Genomic DNA, 14,734 nt, shown 5'->3' with positions numbered 1-14,734 from the left:
ACAGAGATTCCAAATGCTTTCTTCAATTTTATTTCAATTCTTAATTGCTGAAGTCTTTCAACCCAGCTGAAACTTACTTCAGTATATTTTAAGTAATATTGGATCCACATTACATTTTTTTAACAGAAGACTTATTTTGTTCCTTCTCTGTGCCCAGCTCTGTGCTAGGCATTGGTAATATCAAAGAAGGTGATGTCTTAAGAGCATTTTCTGCCCTCAAGGATCTTACAGTCTAAGGGCCATATTGGTGTATCCAACTATATAGCAGTTTGTATAGTGTCAGGATATTGATAGTTAGAGGCATGGAAGAACAACAGCCAGGGTTATCTGACTTAGTCTTGGGGAGTCAAGGAAAAACTCTCAGAGGAAAGTGATGCCTTACTTGAGACCAGAAAACCAAGTAGGAGTTGTTCAGGTGACAGGGAAACAGAAAGGGGGGCTATTCCAGGTAGTGGACGGCAGACACAAAGCCTGAGCCTGCAAGAGCTAGTGCTTCTACAAGGAAGTAAGGAAAAAGATCAAGGGCTGAGCATGTTTACTGTACTTAAAGTACTATGAAAAATAAGCTAAATAACTCTCTAAGATAAGCTTCCACTTATCATAGTCAGAAAATGAGGTAGGACTGAGTTAGACTGGACATCCTCAGTTTCAGAGCCTCAACTCTGAGGATGTCCAGTTATCTCTATATAGAAGAAGGTGGGTGGAGGCCCAACTCCCACAGTGGCTCCAGGGTTAACGTGCTTCAGTTCCTGATGTCTCAGGAGAGAGAAGTTGTGGAGGTTTGAGCTACAGTGGATGAGTATCCCATCTGGTTTAGAGACACTGAGGGGAGAAGTTCTATGTCTCTTCTATGGCTGAAGCTCAGGGGTTGAGTGGGGTCCTTGGCTACACAAAGGAGGGACCCCATCTATGCAGGTAAAAATGTCCTGTCATTAGATTCAGAGACCACATTGGTGGAGGCTGGTCCTCTCCTTCTCTGGCTGGTCTTGGGGTAAATCCTCTTTCAGCAGTTCCTTGAGAAGTGAGTTTCTAGAATCATACTCACTCATAGGATACTCAAGTCCTGGAAGCTGGATCCCTGAATGCTCTCCTTTTGGGGACAAGAGTCTCTAAGTTGCACATAAAGCCACCTGATAGGACCAGGGCAGAAACTAGAATCCCAGGTCAGAGTGTAGTGCTAACACTACATCCCTTTTTTCTTTCCTCATGACCCATACCTCTCCCAAGATGGAAGCTCCTTTTTCATACCCCTCCTTTATGGGTATGCAGATAATTTATTTTTCTTGCCTCGGTTGTAGTTCCAACTTTTCTAACAAAACATAGGTTTCATCCATGATGCCCCTTTGGTAAGATCTTCACCATCCATCTTTGAACCTAAAGGAAGAAACCATTTCAGCAAGAAAGGTCATATAAAAAGAATGATGGCTAGCAAAATTAAATGCTGGAGATAATCCAAAGAAAATGAAGACTGAGAAATTAAGTCCATATCATGTCACTGGTAACCTGGGAGAGCACAGGAAGTTGGATCAGGAAGTTGGATTAACAGAAACTACTGCAGGGAGTTTTGAAGGTGATGATAAAATGCAGAAAGCAAGTATATCCTTAGATGGAAGGAATTTAGTAGTAAAGAGAAATATATCAGCTATGAACACTGTGTGGTTGACTCTGATTTTTCTTATCTCTGGTTATAGCTTATTTACAATAACCCCATAGTATTTATATACTATTAAAATTGCATTTTCCCCTGGAAATATGTTGACTAGTCTAAGTCATGCATATATTTCAGCAAGGGTCTCAGCATATGGCTCAGCAGGTTGTATACAATGCCAAGGGTACCATTCACATGATGTTAATGGTATATCAGAGTTGTGCAGTATACAACCTGCACAACCATACACAACAGCCCTGATTCTAGCGCTGTATGTTTTAAAGAAAAAAAGTGGGTATGTGCTATATTGTTTGTTTGACTCTGAATATATCCCTTTTTGTCTGCCAGGGCTGGGGAAATGATGCGTCTGTCTTCTCTCATTTATGGCAGAGTATAACTATGATTAAAAAATAAATAATGACAAAAAGTAAATCTTACAAGCATATGTCTGATATAATAGTAGCTATCTAGAGGAGAACATATGGTAATTTGCTGAATATGGGATAATAAACACATAGAGAGAAATTCAATAGAAATTCAAGATAATAAATGTAATGATTATCCATTGGATAGTGGTATATAGTCTTTTTTTCCCCAAATAATTTCCTTGCTTCATAGGAGTAAACAAGGCTGGATACATAAAACATCTTGCAAAATCACAATCTAATGGAAGCATTAAGCAGGCTTGAATTTAATAGCTTTAAAGCCACAGGGAAAAAGTATAAAAATTGTTCTTAGACAATTCATCTTGACGTATATTAACATCTTGATATATGTTAAATTCAAAAGTTAAACCAATGAGTGAGTATAGAAAAATCAGTGAATAAAAAATGACTTATTCCAAACTTCTTATTTTACAGAAAACCAAATCAAGGGCACCTGGGCAGTGCAGTTAATTAAGTGTTGGACTCTTGGTTTCGGCTCAGGTCATGATCTCAGGGTCCTGGGATTGAGCCCCACATGGGGCTCCATTCTCTGCATGGAGTCTGCTTGAGACTCTCTCTCTCTCTCTTCCTCTGCCCCTCCTGCTCATTTTCTCCCTCTTTCTCTCTATCTCTCAAATAAATCTTTCAAAAGAAAAAAAAGAGAAATCAAGTTATGACCAGATATAAGTAATTTGCTTATAGTCCTTCAGCTAGTTTGCATCAAAACTGGAGGTAGAAAAGGACATTCAGACCCCACACTAGGTGCAGCCACCAGAAGTTATATATGAAACCATGTTTTCATACATAAAAAGTCTCATTAAGGGAATTTACATGAAGTGTTTTGCAAACTAACTCTATCTATATCCCACTTTAAGCAAATATGACCTGTAAAATCACACTTTTACACAGTATTTAAATTAGAAGATAACTGCTTTTGTAAGGTAATTATTCTTTCAGTTATAACAGATGTCTATGTGGTTCTTTTATTTTTTTTCCTTTTTTTAAAAAAGATTTTATTTATTTTCATGAGACACACACACAGAGAGAGAGAGAGAGAGAGAGAGGCAGAGATACAGGCCAAGGGAGAAGCAGGCTCCATGCCATGAGGGACTTGATCCCAGGCCTCCAGGATCATGCCCGGGGCTGAAGGTGGCGCTAAACCACTGAGCCACCCAGGCTGCCGCAGGGGGTTCTTTTAAATATTAAACCCACCCTTTCCCCCTTCCCCATATCCTTTCATATCGAATGCAGTCTGACTCACAGAAGTGCAGTCAGCTCACACATTTAAAGAGAGAAATCTATTGTACAAAGTAAGGTATATCTGTAAGTTATCCTCCAATTTGTAATTTTTTAAAGTCACATTTTCATGTGCCATAAGGAGAAGCATAGAGTTAATAGAGATTTATTAGTTTTCCTGAATATCTGCACCATTATGAAGATTAGCACTTAATAGCTAGCAAGTACAAGGCTCCTAATTATGGCTTCAGCTCTAGTGAAATTCTGAATACATTTTTTCCACATCTATTTCCTGAACCTCTTGCATCTGAGTTTTTCCCTGAGTGTGTAGAATATGGACCTTTTTTGCACTGGTCTTGATCTAAGTGTTGGGGACATAAATGGTATTAGAATAATTTCCCTTGTCTCAAGCTACATGTCAGGATTCAGCCCCTATTGAAGGGAGCCCTGTTTGACTATCTAGAGGAAAGCTTGTGAGGATTGGTGGAAATGGCCTCAAAAGATTTGAATCCCATTTGGTATTTGGTGTGTTCTGATAATAAAATTTTGCTGAGGTTGCCTTTGAAATTGAGGGATTGATGAATAGAGAGGCATTTTATCAGAAAATTAATTCTTGCTGACCTTTCAGGATTGTTGGGAGAATCCAGTGGGGTGATGGAAATAAAGTGCTTTGTAAATAAATAGTAAAATGCCACATGAAAATGCCACGTAACCAGATTAAGCTTTAGTCATGTGGTAAGCAGGCTGAGGATTTAGTGAGGAAATATTATAGGACTTGGAGAGACATCGTGATAGTAGCAAAGTGACAGACCCCTTTTGCTTTTGACCTTTGGTAGGATAGGGAAGTACTTTTGATGGTGTGCAGTCCAGGGACTGGTGGTGAGGCAGGGGGATTTTTCCTATTCCAGGATCAAACCTGAATGAGGAAGAAAAAGGATAGGGCAAAAAACATTCTTGCTTTTCTGAGTTGCCTCTCTATTCACTCAGCCAACTACCTCTCTTGCCTGCATTTCTTGTCTCCCCTCTTCAATCCCATAATTTCTTAACTCTTCTTATTCTCTCTCCTGGGCCATCAGCTATCTGGTTGCATTTTGTATTCTCCATGGGGTTGAGGTTGAGGTTGGGGTGGAAGTGAAGAGACTTCTCATTCTTCAAGGAGAAGGAATGAAGCAAGTGGCCTTTCCTGGTCTGGCCTGGGGCTGGACTATTAACAAGACAAGTGTTGTAAGGGTATCCAGGATTTGTTCTAATTTGATGTGGTAAAACAGACACAGAAATTATTGTCATGAAGGAAGAAATTTATTCACAGTTCCCTAGAAACAGGAGATATGGAAAACCACATGGGGCCACATGGGGAAGCACCAGGGTCACTAGGAGGCAGAGGGAGGTTTCTACAGGAAGGAACAGGTAAGGCAAGTAAGAGGTTAAGATTGGGTAGTTTAAATAATTTCAGAGGGCTCTGGGGCATAGGAGTTGTATGGTACTTGGCCCTGGGGTGTTTAGGGCAGGGATTGAAAAGTGGCCCTGGGCATGGGGACCCAACAGAGGAGGTGGTTGGAAATGTGGGCTCTGGATTTGTTGGTTGCATATGGAAGGCATGTTCACAGGTGAGTTATTTCCTATTTTTAGGAATTGGCTAGCCCTGGGAGGGGCAGTCTATCCAGGGTCAGCAAGGCCCCAGATGTCAAAGCATCAGCATACAGAAAATAGGACATGCTTAATACAAAAAAACACTTTAAATGAATATTTCCACTACTTAGATTGATGGCCTTTCAACACGGCCTTTATGTCTACAGTAAAGAGCCTGTGTCCTTTTGAGAAATCCCCCTTAAGAATCGTATCTTGGGTAGATTGGAGGCCTAAAGGGTGGTTGGGCAAGTACACAGGGGAGGCAAGAGGAGATAAACACCAAATAGTGGCTTAGAGAAGCCATGAAAAGCCTGAAAAGAGCTACTTTATGACACTTGATTTGGTTATTAAGTGATATAATAATCCTCTTTCTACCAATTTCACAGATAGTTGAGAAACCACTTTCTCTAAGTGGTTAGATTTAAAAGAGCATTTTGGTATGGGGTAAGCCTTACTTGGGTGCAGTACTCAGCAGATACTGCAATAATATTGTCTGTATTTTTCCCACTAGAAAGATCTTTCTTCTGCTTCCTTTAAGTCCCACAGAGGAAACATGGATCACTCTCTGTTCTCTTCCCCTTAGGCTACTTTAAGGAAAACAACAACAACAACAACAACAACAACAACAACAGCAACAAACAAGGGGCTATCTTTATTTAGAATGACTTAGATATATGAAGTCAACAACTCACTGTGAAAAACTGACTCATGCTCAAAAGAACAGTATCTTTTATTTCCTATGATTGTTCCACGGAAAAAAACCTGCCTTTCCTTGCTGATGGTGGTGGGGTAACAGCCAAGGAAACTTAAATTTGCCATTTGAAGGAGACACAAAAATATCTCCTGTGAGTAAATGATCTATATCAGAATTGTGGATTTCTCTCTCCTGCCTTTTCTCAGCCCAGATGATGTCTAGATACAAAAGGAAGCTTTCAGAGATAGAAGAAGCTGGACTCAGGTATGGGTCTCTGTGTAGTCCTCTGGGTTTCTGTACCTCTGTAGGGGTGACCTTTGTCTCTTAAATTAGTGGGCATCCTGTTGGTTCTGCTGTGAAAGTCCACCCTGGCCTAAGCTCTTGGTCTCTTCTGTTGACATGATCAGGCACAGGTGGATTCCTACCCCATCTCTTGCTCACTCTCCTCTGAAATGCTCTCCATTGCAGGCAGAGGGCTTCTCCTGCTCTTCCTGTCTCTCCTCACTCCCCCGGCCCCATGCCACCATACTTCACTTTCCCCAGCCAACCAACTTACCTAATTTGGTCAGTTCTTGTCCCCATCCTCCTGGTGCATTAAACCTATGCCTTAGTCTTCTTAATGGCTGTGGGGACTGTGGAGAGAAACCAGCTTCGTGATGAGGAAACATATTTTAAAATATTGCCACTAATATGTTAACGTTTAAACTGAATAGAGTTTCTGAAAAGAAGGGCTGCCTTAAACTGAAAAAAGGTAGCCACTAATGTAGCTTACTGTTTTTGGTGCAGCCATCGCATCACTCATAACCGAGTGAGACTTGATAAATTAATTACCTTGAGGCTCTTGCTCAGTAGTTCTCATGTCTGGCTGCTGAGGGGATTCTAGAATGTTGTTGGCTATGCCCAAGTCCCAATTCAGAACTAATTAAATCAGAAACTTTGGGCCTGGTACCTGGGCTTCAGTGTTTAAAAAGCTCTCAGGTGACTCTCCTATCTCATGACCCTGTGGCTAGCACTGAGAAGGGCGACCTGATACTTCAGGCTAGCAACATTGGCTTCACTTGGACACTTTGTCAGACCTGCAGGATCTCAAACCCAGAAATGGCATTTTTACGAGATTCCTAGGTGATTCCTATGAGAAGCACAGATGGTTTGGGGGATCATCTGTGGAGGAGTGAGAACTTAGCTTAGCTCTAGGGCCTTCAAGACTCTCCACTGGACAAACCAAACCCTGTCCCATCGCCCCTTGCTTGTTACCTCAATATTTTGTCATAAGTGAAATCAAGTTAAAATGCATCTGCAGCCTCGATGTTGCAAACAGTCTAATGCACGGCAAAAGCACACCAGGCCTGTGTACTTGGCACTGGTGGCCATGGTTTGCCAGTAAGATGAACACATGCTGTGAGCTCATGTTTTTCATTGAGTTTTGGTGGGCCATTTGCTTGTTTGGGTCCCAGGCACCAGAGCTACCTCCTTCTGGACCTCCCTTCTCTCAGTTTTCTGGAGCAACCTATTTGCAGAAGGAGAGGTTGTATCCACCAAGGTGGGGAGCAGGGAGTGTTAAGGAAAAATGCATGACCTTGGAGGCAAACAGGTCAGGGTCCAAATTACAGCTTTCCTGTGTGACTTTGGGCAAATCAAAAATCCCAGCGAACTTTCTATTACTTGTCAGTCCTTGGGAATAATATTCTCTCACTAAACAGTCTGAGGCAACAAATTAACAAGGCTATTTTTTCATAAACTTACAGCAAGGGCACCCATCTGCTGTCCTTTCATCAGCAAGAGTTCAAAGGTGTTAGGAAGGAAAAGAAGTTTTATTTTTAAGATTTATTTATTTATTTGAGGAGTGGGGGTAGAGAGAGAGATAGAGAATCCCAAGCAGACTCCTCCCTGAATACAGAGCCCAGATGTGGGGCTCAGCGCCGCAGTTCATGAGATCATGACCTGAGCTGAAACCAAGAGTTGAATCCTCAACCATCTGAGCCACTCAGGCACCCCAGGAAAGTAAGTTTTATAGGGTAAAAAGAGGAAACACCAAGGCAACATCTGATTGGCAGGTGTTCCATTAAGGTGGGATTTTTGAGAGCAGGAGAGACTTTCTGGTTAGTCTTTAAGTACATTTGACAGTCTTAGTTGGCTGCAAGGGACAAGTAAGCAGTTTGGGGACATTTTAAAAGAGGAAGGATTGATTAGTGTTGGAATGGAGGGTCTTCTGTGACCAAACATTTCCTGGAACAAATGGGAATTGATGGGCTGCTTTATAAGGGTAATGATCTTCATGAGAAGCTGACTGCCATGGCAGTTTTTTTCCTCACAAATTGCAGGGAAGAAATTATTTGCATCCCATATCTGGACATTGTAGGCAAACAATAGGAAAATCCAGCTTCCCACATTCATCTCCCAGGAATAGTGAATCCCCTTTGTTGTTTCACATTCACAAGTCTTTCTTCTTTTTACTGAGAGCACAAAGGCTTAACTCTAGGGTTCAAAATCAGATGTTTGATCTTGGAGTTCTTATTCTCTGTCCAGAATTGAAAAAATGATGTTTTTTAAAAACAGATTTCCCTTCAAGTGAAAACAAAGAAGTATGGAGTGAAACTCACCTAATGGCAATGAAGCAGCATTAAAAAAAAATCTAGGGTATTAAATCACCATCCCTTTGGGTGTTAAATTACACGTCATCCAAGTTATATAAATTATCCCCAAAGATAGATGAGCCACTTCTGCCTTTCTAACTACTAGTAGCTATCCCTGCTGTTATGAAAGCAGCAAATTGCCTTTTGATGGAAATTGTGTGGGACTGCCTGTCTTCAAGTTATCCACTTAATCGACATTGCTGGCTAAGAATTGGAAGAGAGTTTGAGAACTTCACAGATAGGGAATGCTCTAAAATAGGCCCTTGCAGCATGCAAGTGGAACACACATACTTGCATGTTTTCCAAGCCTCTTTTCTTCCTGTGCCTTCTGGGCCAGTTTTTTACAGAGTGGCATTCCCCTTGCTTATCCCAACTTTAAAGACAAAACAATCTTCTGAGTCTATTCATTTATAGATATTGATGTTGACAATGAGAAAATCTCCCCAAACAATTTAGTTACTTCCCTTCCCACCCTGGTCCTCAGCACCTCCCACCTCACTACTAGTACCCCTTTCCCTGGATGGTTACTAGGGTAGGAATTTGGGATTGGATGGGAGAAAAGGGGGTTTCCAAAAGTAGGAAAAAGGAACACCCATATTCCCAAGTAATGAGGACTTTTGCAAAACTCTAGTATGGCTGGCTCAAGGATAGGTGACTTATGTTCATATTTTGGGGAAGGAGAAATAAATCAATAAACAAGTACTTGTATAGGTCAAGAGCAGGGAAGGAACGTGTAGGAAGCTAGTCTAGGAAAAAGGCCACTGTGGAGTAAGTAATTGGCTTCAATTATAAGCAGATCTGTTCGTGACTCATCTTGATGCTGGATCATATTCAGAGACATACACTGCAGCCGTTATAAAGTCATGGACAGTAATTCAAACCTTTACTCATTCTCCAGAGGAAGGATATTGTTAATGCAGTGCGCTCCCCCTCTCTCCCAATCTCTCTCTCTCTCTCTCTCTCAGCTACTCTCAAGTAATCCTACAACAACATGGCTAACCCCTGAAACTCCCTTTTCTGCTTCCTGACTCTTAAGCCCAAACTTCCTAAACCTCCATGACACTTCTTTCTTCCTTCCATGTTACCAGTCACTTTTAGATCTATTTTTCTTTTTTCTTTTTCTATTTAAATATTTTCTTCTCTTTCCCTTTGCAATGTGAATCCTCTACACATCTTCCTCCCCTACTCAGGACCTCAGTGTGTACAAAAAAGCGGGCAATGAGAGGAAGAGAGAGGAGGATGTCTGGCTGGCAACACCAGACGTTATTGTAATTGAAGGAAAGAAGAGAAATGGAGGAAAATGCTGTGAATCTTCAGACATTTGTAATTTTTGTTCCTGTCTCCTCATGTTAAGAGGAGGAAGAAGATGTATGAATCAATCTTAGAAGAACCGCAGGGCCCAAAAGGATGCAAGACAGGAAGGGCAAGGGCATAAAACTAAGACCCACTATCTCTTTCTGCTGGGCTGGTTCCTGGAGGAAGGATGCTTCTGGAGGCAGGATGTAAGAGGCTGTCTGGTGATTCCTCCTAAATAGGGATGTCCTTGAGCATTAGAAAGCAAGATCATTGCTCTCCTGGTAACTAAGGGCTCTTCAAGAAATAGCTCTGATCTCATTCACAAGTAAGAGGGAGAGCAATGGACAGGAGCAGGGCAGCCTGAATTTGGGGCTGTGGGCATTACTGCATAGCCTGGAGTAAAGCAGAGCTTGGTAGAAGTTTTGAGCCCTGTCATGCTAACTGGGGAAAGAGGGACTCTATACCTATAATTTACTCTTCCCATAAATGGTTTGTGATCTGGGATACTTCCACCTCCCCAATTTACTGAAAGGCCACGTGCAGCTACTTGTTCCCAGGGCAATGCCCTCACCCCTTCTTGAGGGGACTTAGACTAAATCATGGGGCTTTAAAAAGTGAATATGGTGAGGAGAGGTTATTCTTATTTTAATTTGAGTCTGCACCAGTGCTTCAGAATCCCTTCCTTCCTCCCTCCCTCCCTCCCTCTTTTCCTTCCTTCCTTCCTTCCTTCCTTCCTTCCTTCCTTCCTTCCTTCCTTCCTTCCTTCCTTCCTTCCTTCCTCTTTCCATAATCATTACTTGAGTATCTATGGTGTGCCAGGCACTGTACTAGTCTAATGCCGTACTAGATGGGAACACTGAGCCTCAGAGGCACCTAGCAGCTGACCAGTTAGACACAAGCAGAATGAGAACCATTAGGTCTCCAAGTCCTGAGTCAGGACCCTTGCTATCATATCCCAAGGCCTGCCTTTATATAAAGACACATTTTGAATTTTTGGTCATTTGCATCTTTTCTCTTTTCTATGAGCTAGCCTGGTAACTTTCCATTCCTAAACTCAGTGGACCTTCCCAAGATAGGAGCTATTGAAAATCTCTTCTTTAATTAAAAAGTTTTCCTGAGAATGAGCATAGCTCTGTGGGCCATTTCTTATAACATTAGTCACTGGACAGGTTTAAAAAATGTTTCTGTGGTATCTTGTAAGCTGTTGCACACAACTTTTGTTTCTGTACACCACCTCCAGCCAGGGCTGTGCTCAGGACCATCTGTGCATGCTAACAGCTTCAGATTCTGAGCTGGGCAATATTGCACTAGTTTGAAACAACAGTGGAGTGCACCCAGAGGCTAATAGGATTCCTTGATATAGAGGCAGGAAATAGTTCAGCCAAATAGTAGAAAAACCACAGTAATAATTTCATGTTTGGACATCCCAAGGCTTCTTCTGTAATAGTGTGTCAGGGATTCTTTTGCGTATGTAATAATGTCTCTTATTTCTTCAGAAAATAATGTCCATGAGCTCTTTGAGCCTTTTGATCATGAATTATTATAAAAGATTTACATGTTAGTTCTTCTTTTTTGACAGAAAATCAAAACAAGAACAGGACAAAAAAAGAGTAGTTTCTCTTTTATAGAAATGAGGGAACAAATATTGTTTTGGGCTTAAAGGTGACACATTGAAAAAAATGAATCCTCAGCTGTGAGTCTGAATTATGTTGAATCTGACCTTACTAAATGAAGCGCTGACAGGATGAGTGGTGGGGAGGAGCTGCATTCCTCTCCCATGCTGGGGGTGAGTGTGTGACTGCCGGACTCTGAATGAAGAACCTCAAAGATGTGAAACCTTGAGGCCCAGCTGAACACTAGACCCCTGTGGCCTTTCTGCCCTACATATGGAAGCATGGACAGAGAGGGGAACAAAGTCACAGGATAAAGTCTCAAGGAGCCAGTGTCTTAACAGTACCCAGCAGTAGGCCGAGGAGACCTAGGGCTCTAGAGGAAGAGGATTTGTGGTCTTGGAGGAGAACTTCTCTCTGGTGTGAGTGACTGGAGTGATTTTCCCCAGTTGTACCAGGCAGCAGAGGGAACCCATTTGTTCCTTTACCAACAAATACTTAAGACTTCAATGTTCTGGTGGGTATGTAGGTTTAGATAAAGTCCCTAACTTAAGTAATTAGCTAAGGTCATACTTTTATATTTTCTCCAGAAGAGAGATGGTTATGCAAATGGAACAGAAGCAGCATTTCTCAGCAGAGCACCCCTTGGCCTCTGAAGCTGTAGTGGAACACTCTGACTGCAAGGAAATGGCCTACCAAAGTCTGGACTGATCTGGAAACCTCTATTTTTGCCACCTCTCTACCCTTTTAGTTTCATTGTGAAGAATTTGGACTATGGATCTATGTTTCTTCTCCTGGTTCTTATGTAAACTAGGTGTTGGCAAGATTCCTTCTTCCTCTGGGAGGAGAAAGCAAAGTCAATGTCCAGAAGTCCCAACCTAGTAGTACCTCTGCCCTGCAATACCCTATAGTGAGTCCAGAATGGGCTTCTCCTGACACTTTTGATGCGGCAGACACCCTGGAGGAGTTCACAGTCAAAAAGAAAACCAAGATAACATGCACATGCCCAGAATGCCCAATCCCCAGGTCAGGTAATTAAGAGGAGAGATCATATTAAGAGGAGAGACCGTAGTAGAGACCATATTCTGAGCCACACTGCCATCAGGCTTCAAACTCATTCTGCCACTTACTAGTGTATGAACTCAGGCAGGTTACTTAGGTAGCCTGTGCTCCATTTTTCTTATTTGTAAAATGGGATTAATATTGGCACCTACCTCTTAGAACAGTCTAAGGATTAAATGTCGATATGTGAAAATGCATAGGACACTGTCTGGTGCATAGTAAATATGGCCTTTTGGTATTTTGCATGTATCCACCTGTTGATACTACTATAGAACCTTCACTGATTGCCTAAAGCAATAGTGAATGAATCTTTGTTTTATCTCTTTTTTCTCTCTGGCTCATTTTGTAAAGAGAGTCTTATGTGAATAGCAACGCAGTGAACCTTTAGAAACAGCATTTAACAACATCATCTTCATCTGTATGTACTGAAGGCCAAACTTCCCTGTGCTGCTCCAATCCTTGCAGATGGTCCCTGTACCCATAAAGCTGAACAGGTATGCCCCCCATAGTCATCCCATGTTGCTCAGTGACTCAATGAGTACTACCCCCAGTCCTTCTACCTACAGTTTTGTGCTTCTTTCTCTGGATAATTTTGAAATATGTTGTTTGCCACCTCCTAGATGTCTAATGAGAAGAAAAGGCTAATTAAACTGAGGACCTTATCGGGGCTTGGTGCCTTGTTCTGTTGATGGCATCTTGATTTCCCTCTCCATGCCCCCCTCTGAATCTCTGTTCTAACATCTATGCCCATGGCTGACTAGCATGCCATTTCCAGTCTTCCCAGGACCTCTTCTCAAAGAAGCTCAGTGTCTTTCTTCCTAAGCTGTGGTCAGATACTCCACCACCTACTCAGAGGGTACATCTCTGATGTTTAAGTAATGTGATTTCGAGATATAAATTGGTTAATCGTAAGGAGTTTCCCATCATATATATGTTTGAGAGGATAGGAAAGGAGATGAGAGCCAGTTCCCAAAATGTTGGTAGCTTAAAGTCAGCCATGATGGGAGTGTATACATCATGGCACTTTGAAAATGCAGAGCACTCCCTGCTCCCATTTTCTGGCATTCCTGGTACATATTACAAGTAACAGAGAACTTTGAGTCAGAAGCAAACCACAGGTATGCTCTCTCAGCTGTCTTCTTGAAAGATTGGCCCACTTCTATAGAATACAAGATTTTCTACTTCTTAAAACAACAATAATAAGACCTTTAGGTAGTGAGATTTAAACAAAACAAGAATTTTTTTTTTCTGAGAAAAATACTTATCTTTGTTGCCTTACTAAACAAGCTTCCCAGGAAACTCCAGTCATATAATTGAGAACAACAGAGGAATGGAGTCTCCCAGGACCCATGAAGGAGGAGATATTCATTAAAAGAACCCAGTAGGGGATAGCTAAATGCCACTATAATTAAGCAGGTGTACCTAGAGATATTTACCGCACATCGTCAGTGACAATCCTTCCCAGAAGGCCTGGGGTAGCCTGAAGGACTCCTGCTCCCAAGCTAGACATCTCTGTTGCTCTCTTTCTCCGGGCCAAATAGTTTATACATATCTTTCCTTTCCCCCTGTACAGTGTCTCATGGAGAGAACAAGCCAGGGGCTACTTTCTTTAGCAGTTAGCTCCTCACTAACCCTGTCACTCTGCAGATGTGGGACGTGGTGCAGAATAGCCAAGTGGATGTCAGATCCAGTACTGGGGACCTGGTGAAGGAAGTGGAATGTTAGTCTGACTCACAGCAGGTGCTTTGGCTCATGCTGGGCCAGCTTGTATACCCAAGGGGGAGATGCTGGTCAAGATCGCCATTACAGATAGATACAGCCTTGGAAAGGCTGACCTCACTAACATTAGAATCACCTGGGGCAGTTTAAACCAATTATATCAGAATCTCTGGAGGTGGCACCCAGCCATGAGGGAGTTTGAAATCTTCCCAAGGTTGAGAACACTGACTACAGAGTCAAGGCAAATACCTAACACAGAGCCAGCTTATGGTTCTCTTTCTGGGGTGGTACAGCCCTACAGGGGGACATTGGGAAATAAAGTGTTTTTGGGGGATCCCTGGGTGGCGCAGTGGTTTGGCGCCTGCCTTTGGCCCAGGGCGCGGTCCTGGAGACCCGGGATCGAATCCCACGTCGGGCTGCCGGTGCATGGAGCCTGCTTCTCCCTCTGCCTATGTCTCTGCCTCTCTCTCTCTCTCTCTCTCTGTGACTGTCATAAATAAATAAAAATAAAAAAAAAAAATAAAGTGTTTTTGGTTATTACAGCAACTGGGGCCACTGCTGGGGATGTGGTCAGGAATATTAAAACCTTCTGAATTTTGTAGAACAATTCCTCACAGTGATAAATACCAAATCTCTGAGGCATGTATGTGCATGCACATGTGTGTTGAATGTGAGAGATACTGAGCACACATAGGCTCATCCTGGCCTGTTTCAGTTTGAGATACTGTTGAGGCAGAAGAAAGGTATAGAAGCTTTCCTTGGAGAATCAATAACCTGCTTAT

Source organism: Canis aureus, chromosome 18 (genome assembly GCF_053574225.1).
Source record: "Canis aureus isolate CA01 chromosome 18, VMU_Caureus_v.1.0, whole genome shotgun sequence".
NCBI classification, from domain to species: Eukaryota; Metazoa; Chordata; class Mammalia; order Carnivora; family Canidae; genus Canis; species Canis aureus.
This window is presented reverse-complemented; position numbering follows the sequence as displayed.